The 12,317-nt window shown below is 40.2% G+C and overlaps 1 long non-coding RNA gene across 1 annotated transcript in view; it reads left to right on the top strand.

Annotated features, from left to right (window-relative positions):
* Nucleotides 1-12,156, top strand: part of LOC143357244 (uncharacterized) — a 45,295-nt gene extending 33,139 nt beyond the window's left edge. The window contains exon 2 of the long non-coding RNA XR_013082791.1: nt 7,191-12,156. This is a non-coding gene — a long non-coding RNA (uncharacterized LOC143357244). The remainder of the gene's footprint in view (nt 1-7,190) is intronic.
* Nucleotides 12,157-12,317: the final 161 nt, after the last annotated feature.

The following is a 12,317-nucleotide window of genomic DNA, read 5'->3' as shown; positions in this document are numbered from 1 at the left end:
CGGAACGGTTCGGGACCGTCCGAAGTGCAGCATTCGAGCGGAGAACGTTCAGATTTTCCGACTTGGGATTTGGGTTAACGATTTTTTGGAATTTCCAGAGTCCCTGGAAAGATTCTCACGAATTTAGTGAATTTGTGAAGTGAAAGGGAACAGGTTGCTGATTTTTATGAATTTGTCGAATTTATTAAAGAAAAGGGGTCGATTTAGAAAGGGAGAGTACGGGGAAACAAATTAATGATTCTGAAAGAATAAATATGTTCTATATAGAAAGAAACTTTTGGAACAACCTCATATATGAATTCTATATTTTTTTTTTTTTTTGTAAATTCGATGCCGTCGGTCTTCAGGGTCTGAGCGTTTAGCGGTGTGAAGATCATAAAATCGGTTTCTTGGCTTCACCTCGTAGAGAGCTCGAGGAACGGGGAAAGAAAGATCGACAACGGAGAGCCGATGACGTCGATTTGCTCGCTTGTACCAAGGAAAAAAATTTTCCTACCGATCCGAATTTCCTCGTTCTTTTCGCCGATGTTCCGTGAACGTTCTCCGGCGTACAATGCGACCAGGCACACGTCGAAGGTTTTCATCACATTTCACGTAAACTGGACCACCTGTTGAACGCTGGAATGACCATTCGGTGGCGAAAGGGTCGGTCGTTCTGCTCCCCTGAATTATAGAACATCCTCCTGTAATTTCCCCGTTGTTAAACGCGCGAAACGCGATCGCGACCAATTGCGGCCCGAACCGTAAAACTTATCGGCGACTCGTTTTGTTTTGTATTTTTTTTTTTTTTTTTTCGAAGATCGCCGCCGTCACGTGATTCGTTCGATTCGCAAGCAGATATCGCGAGAAAACCTAGTCGTTGCTTTAATTCCTCGGCTTTATTTATTCGCTAGTCGATAAGATAGATAGATATATTTAGATATTTTTAGAGGGAGCACGCTTTGGTTCTTCTAGTCAGTAATTGATTTAATCGGGAGGAAGATATAGTGTCGTGTTAGCGGAGGAGAATAACTTTGTGTACAGGGTGCTCGAAAAGTTGTAATGGAGGATCCTAAAATGTCGAGAGAAGTTGATCGGTTTAATTGTTTTGTGAGATAGTACTGTTTTTTTGGGGGGGGGGGGGATTCTGATTTTTTGTGCCTCTTGAACGTTTCAGAAAATTATTCCAACAATTTTTGTCGAAGGTTTCATCGCAAGTAAAAATAGATTGGCAAAGATACATTAAATATACATTAAATTAAAAAGGAAACTGTTGTTCTGCTATTCTGTTTAGCAATAATAATGACAATAGACTGAGAAGCTGAATGCAAAATAAACATCAAAATTGTCAGAGTCAATTAGAAGAAACAGAAGTTGAATAAAAAGATTCTTCTCTTAATAATTTGAAAAACACGAACACGTGTCTTTAAATTCTTCTAGGGTTTCCTACTATTTTATAATAACTGCACTGCAGATCTTTATGTACAATAAAAATCTTCTGAATCAATTATACGACACAGAAGTTAAGTAAGAATGTGTTTCTTCTCTTAATAATTTTCATAAAATGTCAGTGTTTCTAATCAGTATGTTAGCTAATCGTTTTTTATCATTAACACATAAAATCTTCAGTCTAGTAATAACAATATTCATTGTACACACACACACACACACACACACACACAGTGCTGAAACTATTAAATTATAGAAAGAGTTTCAAACCTTTTGCAATTTTTTACCAAAAAATCACCGAAATTCTAGCGAAGCAAGCATAACAGCACTGTGAACAAGATGGCGGAAGATCGTGCATCGAAATGGCGTACGATCGTCCGCCAAAATGGCGCCCATTCGACCTCACTGCACAATCATCATCTAAACTAAATCGCCGAAGAAAATTCCCGTTCGAGAAGATTCTGCATACTATCCGAAACAATTGGTGCACTCTTTCTCGAGCATTTCTCCGGTTCTTTTCGCTTCGAGCACCCTGTACACACAATAGAGGAAGGGTTTCCGAAACTTCCAGCTTGTTCTCGGTTCAGACAGCACCAAGTAGGCCAATGTGATATTAATTTATAGTCGGAACAGCCTCGAAAAGAGTGTTCGACATCGAGCGTCAGCCGAACGATGAAAGGAATGCCGTGGAACTCCGAGAATCCGAGAATTCCTCGGAAAATCGCGAGGAGAAAATCGTCGAAGAGACGGTGCCACTAGTCAGCGAGCTACGCTTGGAAAAATTTTATCTTCTTATCTTTAGTGAACGCGTAGACACCCGGTGGATCTCCTAAGTTTCTTTTCGGCGTGGTTCCCTTTCTTAAAAAAGAAAAAGAAAAAAAACGGAAAAGAGAAGAAAAACAGAAAAATGGGACACGTTTTATACACGACGTAGAGATATTTTGGTACGAGAGATTTTCAAGGCGATTATACGATAGCCGGGGGAGGGGTGGGGGGGCGATCGTTCGCGTGCTTAATCGTTAAAAGTCGACGCACCGTGGTGTTTTAGCTTTAAGTTGTACAAAAGTTGTACTGAGTTGTACAGAACTGTCTGTCCTTTCGCTTCGTTGTTCATCGTGTTGATTGTTAATTGAACGTTCCATCGTCTGCGTGCGTTTTCTCAACCCTCGCGAAGCGTTCCCGCTCCACCGAATCGATTTTATACTCGCTTCTTTTCGTGCGAGGCGCCTGCCAATTAATTCTCGTCCATTCGTCGGTGTTTCGATGTAATTTGCACCTTGGATGGCAAACCGACGCGATGGTCGAACCATTTGATGGACAGGCGGATCATTAACTTTGCGAGTTTCTTCTTCGATGAGGAAATGATGAAGAGTGATGGGCTTAACCCTTAAGCGAACGTTCAAAACGTGACAACTCGATTAATGGATTTTTCTAATCGAATCGGTAAGTCAATTTTGATTTGCTGCAGAAATCACTTGGACCTGCAATTGATCTGGACCGTGGATTTTATTTTACATAACAAAATTGAATAGAATTCAAAACAGCACATTCAAAACAGGAGGAAAATCAATTATTTAAAGTTATCCAAGAGAGACAGTTTTATTTGGCTCCTGTTTCTCGCGACTAATGTAAGACAATTGCAAGTGAATTATCAGTGCAGATTCGAACGAAATCAACGTTCCACTTAAGGGTTGAAAGATGATTCGCGGCGATTAAAGCGAAAGTGAGAAACATGCGAAATCGACAGTAGGGATGGACGAGGGTTGGCGAATAATTCTCCCGATCGTTCTTTTGCTTCGTGCGAGTGTAGTAATTAGGTGAACGCAGTGCGAGGGTTGACTCGAGCAGCGGCGACATCAAAGGATTCAGAAAAGCATATTAAAAATGCAGCTGCGTTCTCGTTGCAGAAGTGTAGACGAAAGGAACAGAAACGGAGAAGTAGAAGCGAAATGAACGCGCAGACCTGCGTGCGCTGAAAAGGAAAATCTGCGAACGAGCTTGCAAAGACGCGAATTGGTTGGCGTTTGAGAATCGCAGTAATGGGCCAGGAAAATAACTTTTGATAAATCGAGCTTGCAACGAGAATGCTTCCGATTATGTCGCGCTGCTCGAACGTCAGAAGTAGACTTGCCTAACGCCCCCGCGTTCGCTTCGGAAACCTAGATTAAAAGAGACTGTTGACTTGTAAATATATTCCATTATTTTTCCATGTTTTTCACCGAACGGATTCGAAAAAGCGAGCAATAAGATGATTTGTGATTGTAAGTAGGGTTCCTAGCGATAAACCGTTCTTCGTTCGTCTGAATTTGTTAAGCGAGTCTGATTCTGACCGAGAAGAAAGTCAAGAGAAAATGAGAAAAGAGAGAAAGACCATAATGTTCCCCCGTGAGCATCGTTTCGGTGCAGAAAACTCTTCGAAGCAACAATTTCGCGCGATTTTTCGCGAAGAAAGAATTCGTCGTCAAAACCATTCGTTCGCAGAAGTTTTCGATCGCAGGATAGTATTCGCAGCTACCAGTCTCGTCTTCATAACTATATTAACGATACTCAACAGTCAATCGAATCTATTAATTAAAATAGAGTTAAACCTCGTAACGGTAGTCAATAATATTCATGAAACAAAAGAGGCGCGAAGTGCTATAGCGTTTACCCGGCGAACCGGTTCTTCTGGCACTGAACGGCCAACGATCTGATTTTTAAACCGGTTGTAGTAACGATCGAGAACAGAATTATTCTATTAGGTGATTAATGGAACTACATAGTACAAGGAACTAACAGAAGTAAATATTAAAGCGGCTCGGAACCGGGGCCGGGGCCATCATCGATGAAACGCCATTCTGATCAATTCGCTCGGCCTTTGGACGTCCGAGTCTTTTAAACAAAGAAAAAAAAAACAAAAAAAAAGCAGTAAAGTAACCGTAGCGGGGGTGTTTAAACAATTGTCCGGAACATGGGAGGAGAGGAAAATCGAATCGATCTGTTGCTCGGACGGTTTAGGCGAGCAGAAACGTACTTCCCGTACGCGTCGCCATCGTTGAAACGGATTTCGCCTAAATGAGAAAGCTCCTCCGTGTCCGTAAATATTAGAACGTTTAAAATTTTTCGTTTCGATTTTTTGGACACTGGAACTATTATTATAGTGCATTCATATTGTGGCAAAAGTCACACAAAATCAGGATAAATACAGTCCTCTTATTTTTATAAATTAGTACATGGTACTGTCCAATGACTAAAAATGTCATCCTTACTGTCCCATGGTTCTAGTATTTAAATAAATTCTGACCTCAGTCTCACCCGTTTGTTCACAAGCCTCCCAATTAAAAATTGAATGTTATAATAATAAAACAACACTTACATGTTTAATATAAAATTATTATACACACAATTGTGAAATTCTACATACAATGTTGACGCACAAATGTAACAGGCTTCAATGAACAAATCCGTGAACGAGAATGTGAGACACCACATTTCAGAGGTTCGAACGAGTCTTTCGAAAATCTAAATTTCCCTGGCGAAATTTCTGAAAAGGTTTATCGAATGTCTTGTAATTGTTCTAATATTTATGGATAAGGATGCAGGAGGCGGATAGCAGGGGCGAAATGAATACGACGAGCGAGCACGCAAGAACGCAAGCCGCAGAACTGAGTACCCGTAAATACAGATTAATTATATAGATTCGCCGTAGTGTGCTCGAGGAAACCAAAGAGAAAGAGAGAAAGAGAGAGGGAGAGAGAGAGAGAGAGAGAGAGAGAGAGAGAGAAGAGAATACGATACATAATAATTAACAACGTGACAGCGAACGGGCTCACACTATTTTTTAAATACACGCGAAACGATAGTGCCAGGCCCCAGCGGACGATCATGCCTCAAACTGTTTCTCGATCTGGGGAAAGCTGCTTGCCCGCGATGGAAAATGATTTTCAATGGGTTCGCGAGTGTATTGAACGAGTACGATGATTATCCGAGCTTGTTTGACATTTTCGAGAACTTCTTCGACGTTTTTACGTCCTGTTTTAGGCGTTTTTCTGCGTACTAGTGGCTTGCAAGGGGAATCCAATATGGCGGAGGTAGCAACACCAATTCTGGCATAGTTTTGGTGACATTGTCCTTTTGCAGGGTGTTTTGAACCGATTTTGATTATAAAAATAGTTGAAACGCATTATAAGGATTCTAGAAAATGGTTTTTACACACACTTCTAACAGGGACTTGAAAATTGAAATCTCGGGAAAGAGTTAAATGGAAGGTGTTCGGAAATTGAATTAATTGAATTTAATTGAAGAATATACTACAAAAACTTGGGAATCTCCTCTTGAATGCAATTGGATTTTTAGAAAATAATTGAAGTGGAATAGATTGTAAAAATTCTCGGACTTCACGTTAATGGTTTCCACGTCCTTGAAAGAGCCTGTAGAGCCGAAGAAAGCTCACCGGAAACACGAAATTCGTTTCGCTCGACGGGCGATTGTCTATCAGCGTAAGTTAATTTGTCGACGGGGGGGGGCCGGGAGCTTCATGTAACTGCTTCACGTAATTAAGGAGGGTGCGGGGTGGGGGGAGGGCAAGTTTGTAATCGCAATTACGTTATCGTCATCGTTAACCGTGCCCCACGACACCGTTGTATTTTCCAGCAGTAATCGCTCGGATTCTCGTCGTACTCGTTACCGTCACGAAGCCGCGCTCGAACGAAATTTTTCTATTAGATAAAATCGACCCCTCCCCGATGCACGAGCACGATTATACTCAACTCGTCGATGGAGGGACACCTCCTAGCTGTACAGTTAATTAAAGGATAAGCGTAACCGAAGCCGCGAGCCACACACCGAAAGAGCGCGCGACGAGAACTATACTGTGGCCTCTCTAAACGACTACGGAACGGGGCGGGCCGCGACAATTAACGAGGGAGTATAGCTGTCTCGCTTATGATGTCCGCAGAAGTTTCGAATCGGTTCCGGATCTTTTGAAAATTGTTAAGCTTCGTACGCTGTCCGAAGGAAAATTTATTTCCCGTTTTAAATATCGCAAATCCTTTATTTTTTCTTGAATTATTTAAAATTGGGAATAATTGAGTTGGTCGAATTAAAGTGTAAAAGGGAATTGGATGGATATTGATCCAGAGTCTTCTGTGCATTTTTGAGGAGCTTGCGAGGGTTAATTTAATTAATAGCAGCACTTGTGTTAATTCAATTGACGCTTTGATGATTTAATTGACATGTTTCTAGTAGCAGTGAGTGGTCGGAAACTTTTAATTAGTTGTCAGTCCTCGGTTAAGTGACACAAACTGTCAGGTCTAGTAGCATCCCCCACTTTTTCAATTCTGGAGAAAGTAGTTTGCACTGTATCTTATTGACGTTTCGACAGTATAATTGACATGTTTCCAGCGTCTAGAGGAATGATTGTGCGTTAGTGAGCTCTTTGACAGTTGTAAAACTAATTACCGTTGGATTTAAATTTCGCGATGGACACTTAGAGGGGCAGCACCGTAGGTTTCGTCCGTGGCCGCCATAGTAGCGCCCAGGGGACCGGCCGCCATTTCGACTCGTCGCATAATTAAGTATTAAAGCAAAAAAGAAAAGACTCTACAGAGGACCAAAGTACTTAAACGTTACTACGCCGAAGCAGCGGTAAGTCTAACGTAATGATTAATTATCGCTTACGTGGTGATATAAACGCATTGTCAATAATGAGGTGAGCCGAGGGAGACGAAAACAAAATGAGAGAGAGAGAGAGAGGGAGAGAGAGAGGAGAAAGAGAGAGAGAGAGAAAGAGTAAATGAGAACGAGGCGAGCGTGGTACTGTAAATTTTGAGAACATGGTAAAAAGAACAACGAACAACGTGACAAAGATTGTCCACGTAAATGTAATTAGTTTACTTATTAGACAGACACCCCGAGATATTGTATATGTATATGTACGTGTATGTTAGTCGAATGTCCCACACAGACAACTCACCGACCGTGATCGCCTCCAATTAATACTGTAATTCATTTAAATCGTTTTCGAAATCCGTCGAAGTCGAACAATTTTTTATTCAAACATTTGTCTAGCGATTTTAGAAGAGACAGCGACAGGAACTGGATCGATTTAGAAATCTTGTTGAGATGGCCTTGGAGGATTTGATCGACGTTGAAAAGACTGGGGTAATTAAGAGAAGATGATAATTAATACATTATTGAACGTCTCTCGAACGCTCGAACATCTGCATTTTCTGTGATTGTTAAACCGAGGATTTTATATACTTGCAGCAGGAATGGGCAACTAGGAATGCAATACAAAATGGAGGACACTCTGGAAGAATCTCAGAGTGTCCCTGTATTTTTAATTCTTTGCTAACGAGGATCTTTCTCAATATTTTCCTTGGAGGAGTTTATATGTCAAAGTCTTAAATAGTAGAAAAACATAGACTGATCTTGCATAATTTAACTTTATCAATTTTTTAAATATACTTTTAATGGTGCTTTATCTAGACGTAAATTTTAGGTGTTGAAATTCTGGGTCAAGATGGACCCAGACCCCACCATCCAAGTGTTAATTAAGCTGTGCGTGGAAAACCTAAATTTCGCTGATATAGCGACACTAATCCTCAAAAAATGAATTTATCAGAACTTGTGAAGAAAATGATCAGATTCTTTTTATCTTTCTTTCGAGGAAATTATGGTTTCGCGCAACTCCGCGGTTGAACGATCACGCCGAACGAGTTACTAAATATTCGGCCGAACTTTTTCGATCGTGGAACGGCAGATATAATTGGAGAGAGCGGAGCAGCATAATTTTGCAATAATCGTCGATCGAACGTGCCCAAGGCTGTCTAAATACGTAGAACGCGGCGGAATGATTTCGCGGCGGCGAAAGGGGGCGTGAAAAATGAATTATCCGTTGCATAATTAAGCGGATAACTTGTAGGCGCCGGATAAGAAATAGGTTATCCATTAATGAATCCAATTACGAAATTAATTAGAGCGCGGTCCACGGCACGTCGCCGTGCGATAATTTGGATTTCGCTCAAGTCACATGCAGAGTCAATAAATATGGAACCTGCGCTTAACTTACATTACCGCCCGGCGATGGGATCAGCCTCGACACCAGTCAATTCGATCACACTCGTTTCACTGGGTTCGATTACAATATAAAAAAAAACAATATATGGAAAAGGCGTTCTTTGTATCTAGTTGTTTGTCGCTGGACTGTCGTCGAACCTTGTGACGAGCACAGAGACTGAGTACTCGCAAGTATTTAAAACTGGTTTCCAAAGAAAATTGTGTACCAATTATAGTCAGTGGTTCGTCCAATTTCATTCTGTCATTAACAGATAATAGAGAGTCCCATGCACCTGAGACACCATTTGAGCTCTGCGATTTCGAAAAAAGATTACCTCCTCCAAATTTACATTCTACAAATTATTCTTACAAATTCCTATTTCTATGAGTAATTTTACAGGAACCAGGATGAGGAGGAAATTGTCTTTGTCGAAAAAAGACTCATTATTGTAAAAATAAAATGAGAATGTTTTTCTGAGTGGATGTATCAACATCTGCTGTTATTAATCATTTAATTTAATCGACTTGGCCAAATGCTGAACCAAAATCAGGAGAAACAGATTGCATTTCTAAGAATATTCTCTAGAAGTAGCGAGCACTAAAAATAAAATCTTTAAAACGTTCTGCAAAAACGACTAGATCTTGAAAGGTTGATTTTCTTGATTCGTTGATTTTCATTATAGTACGAGTAGAGTGAGGTAGAGTGAATCAATTGATCCAACAATTTTGTACAATATTCTGCAAATTTGTGTTTGAAAGGTGTAAATACTTGCGAGCACCGGTCTCGTTTTCCGCGACGTACTGATGGACGATTCAATGTACCCGATCCCATCGCTAATTACCGCCCATTAAGAGTCGTTTCACATGCACACACAGGTACACAAGTATTACACAACACGGTGAGAACGATCGAGCGAACAAACCTACCAAAGATCTAGAAAAGGGAAGAAACACGCGAATCGGGCAGTCGAAATCGAGATAGTTGGTCACGATCCGTAAAACGACTACAAATGGCGTCGTCCGCTTGTGAAATTCATGGAGACCCTCATTGAAATTTGCGAGATTCAATTTGAAACGACTGCACGCGATATTAAATAAAAATTAAGCTAATAGAAATTACACCAATAGCCAGCATACAAATGTACAGTTGCAAGCTCTCAATTAGAAATAAATGCAATTAGCCTTGACATTGCAACCCGAAATTACATCTATAGGATGCGAATACAGAAACGGAGCAGAAGTGATGCACACGATTATTCGTTCTTTTTATTGCAAATAAAAGGGACAGAGATGCACTGCAGCATTACCGCTGCAATTGGGAATGGATTCGCGCGATTTCGATCTCGACTGCCCTAATCTAACGAATTCGAACGAAACAGGCATGATCATCGTGTGAACCTGGCTCTCGGAAGAGGAACGAACACACCAGTCGAAACGAGAGAAAAAAAAACACGGATAGGACGCGAGGTAACAAACCAAAAAAAAAAAACAAAAAAACAAGAATAGGGTTTAGATTAGTGTGATACAAGGTACGACAAAGCAATAATTTAGTGATTGTATGATACATTTGATTAGTGAGTTAGCGTGCTAAGTTTAATGGTAAAAACGTTTTCGGAACGTATATAAATATTTACTCGATAAATCGTATAGTTTTGTAGAAACGCTGGGACGACGCGCCACTTCGGAGGAGAAAAACCAAAAAGAACAAAAAAAAATGAGAAAGAGAGAGAGAGAGAGAGAGAGAGAGAGAGAGAGAGAGAGAGAGAGAGAGAGAGAGAGAAAGATTAAGATTGAGATAGAATGAAAGGAAGGAAGAAAGAAAATAGGAAAACCAAAAACGCCGTCTTGGGATCAATGATTTGTTGCGTCGAAAATAACGGAGCTATACTTTTTGTAAATTCATTGAAAAAAAAAGAGACGATCCTTTGACCAATTTGGAATCGAGAAAAGGAATAGCGTTCGTTTCATTGGACCGTTTCGAAATGAGTTTGTTCAAAATGGGGATGAACCTTTTGTAAGTGACGCCATATTGGAAGTATTCCGGAAACGTCCTCCTGTTCTTTGACGATTTTTATCGATTCTCTTCTATTCGATTCACTAATGGAACGATAACGTTTAGTGAAATATCGTAGTACTAGCATTTAAGTGCTGCTAGTTTTCATGCTCAAACACGTTACAAGCGCAAACGCTCCTGCTCGTAGCGAAAATGGACCAATAAGAGTATGATCACGTGATAAACAAATTCGCCGTTGTTTGTTTACATCAAGTCCATCCTTATCCTGAACTAGACTACAACGCGGACCGGTGATCATTTCCTTTTAATCATGCGCGCGGACGATCGTGCTAACGAAGCTTTGACTGTTTGATCGACGGATCGATCGAGAATTTTGTAAAATGCTCGTTTACGAAGGGAAAAAAATTGTACAATTTTCCGGATACGAAATCTCCGAGTTCCTCGACCGTAAGCTTTAGCGAATATTTGTATTCAGCGTTCGAAACAGCGACACAATTGTTAAATATGCCTATAACGTCTAGATAATTACTATAGACTGCAGTCTGTGCATTTATGGAGTATTATGAAGAAGACTGGTAATATTTAATCTCTTTTTTATTCTCTGCTTAGCGCTTCGGCTACCGGAAGGTTTCTAAATTAATTGGCTTTTTAATAACTGGGCTGCATCCACGTTTAACAAGTTTCTCGGAAATATTAAACTGAGAGGAAGTTAGTACAGCAAAGTACTTGAGATAATTTGTTGGTTTAGGGTTTAAATTGCTGTTGTTACTGGAAAATTGGTAAAAAATCTTCGACTAATTTATCTTCGATTTTTAGAAGACAATGAACACCTTGAAAGAAGATTAATATTCTTCTTCTGAATAAAAATCGAAAAAGAAAGTATCAGATCATGCCATCCTAAACAGCCATAATTGCTGTTGAACGTACTAAGGAGCCATACATTGTCACTATTCAATTTTTGAAAAGTAATTGCCAGTTTTCTTCTGAATAAAAATCGCAAACGAAGTTGTTGGCTATTCTGAATAGTTATGTTCTAATTGCTATAGCTGTTGAACAATACACCAGGCAGCGCTCAGTATTTAATTTTTAAAAAGTAATTGCCAGTGGACGAAGCGTCAGAATGCACAGATACATGCAGTCTAACGATTGCAGCAGAATCCACTGCCGTAAACAGGGGAATTGCAAGGCGTTGCATTTATATTTTTTTCCATCGGGACGATATGGGAGCATAAAAAAGGGCATAAAGAAGCGAACTTCTCGATCGGCGCATAAACGATCAGACTATAGAATTCCCAAGGGCGTTTCGGATCATAAAACACAAGTTTCAATGGAAATCCCAAGACTGATAGTGGATATATCGAGATGCATGCACATCTATTGCTCGGATCTGTTTAAACCCACGTCTGAACGTGCTCGATGCTTATCTTATTGAAATCGTTTTTGAATGTTCTGACTTACTGAATAATGTGCGCAGGAGAAAGGAGAGAGAGAGAGAGAGAGAGAGAGAGAGAGAGTGAGAATGTGAGAGAATGAAAGAGAGTGAGAGAAAACGCGAGAAAGCGTGGACGAAGGTTCTACATTTTTCCATATTCATGGACGCACCATTGTTCTCCACTGAACGCAATTTTTTTAACACGTTGACAAACATATTACGAACAATTTCAAAAAAGAAAGAAGCGAAATTCAGCTCGATCTTCAACGTGTTAAACGTTTTCTTCCCGGAAGTTATTGAGTCATGTAATTTATTTTACAGCCGATGAGCATTTCGTTGTTTATACACGCATAAAATACACGAAACAGTGAACGCGAAATTCTCAATGTACCATTTTGTACATAT

Source organism: Halictus rubicundus, chromosome 9 (genome assembly GCF_050948215.1).
Source record: "Halictus rubicundus isolate RS-2024b chromosome 9, iyHalRubi1_principal, whole genome shotgun sequence".
NCBI lineage: Eukaryota > Metazoa > Arthropoda > Insecta > Hymenoptera > Halictidae > Halictus > Halictus rubicundus.
This window is presented reverse-complemented; position numbering and strand designations above follow the sequence as displayed.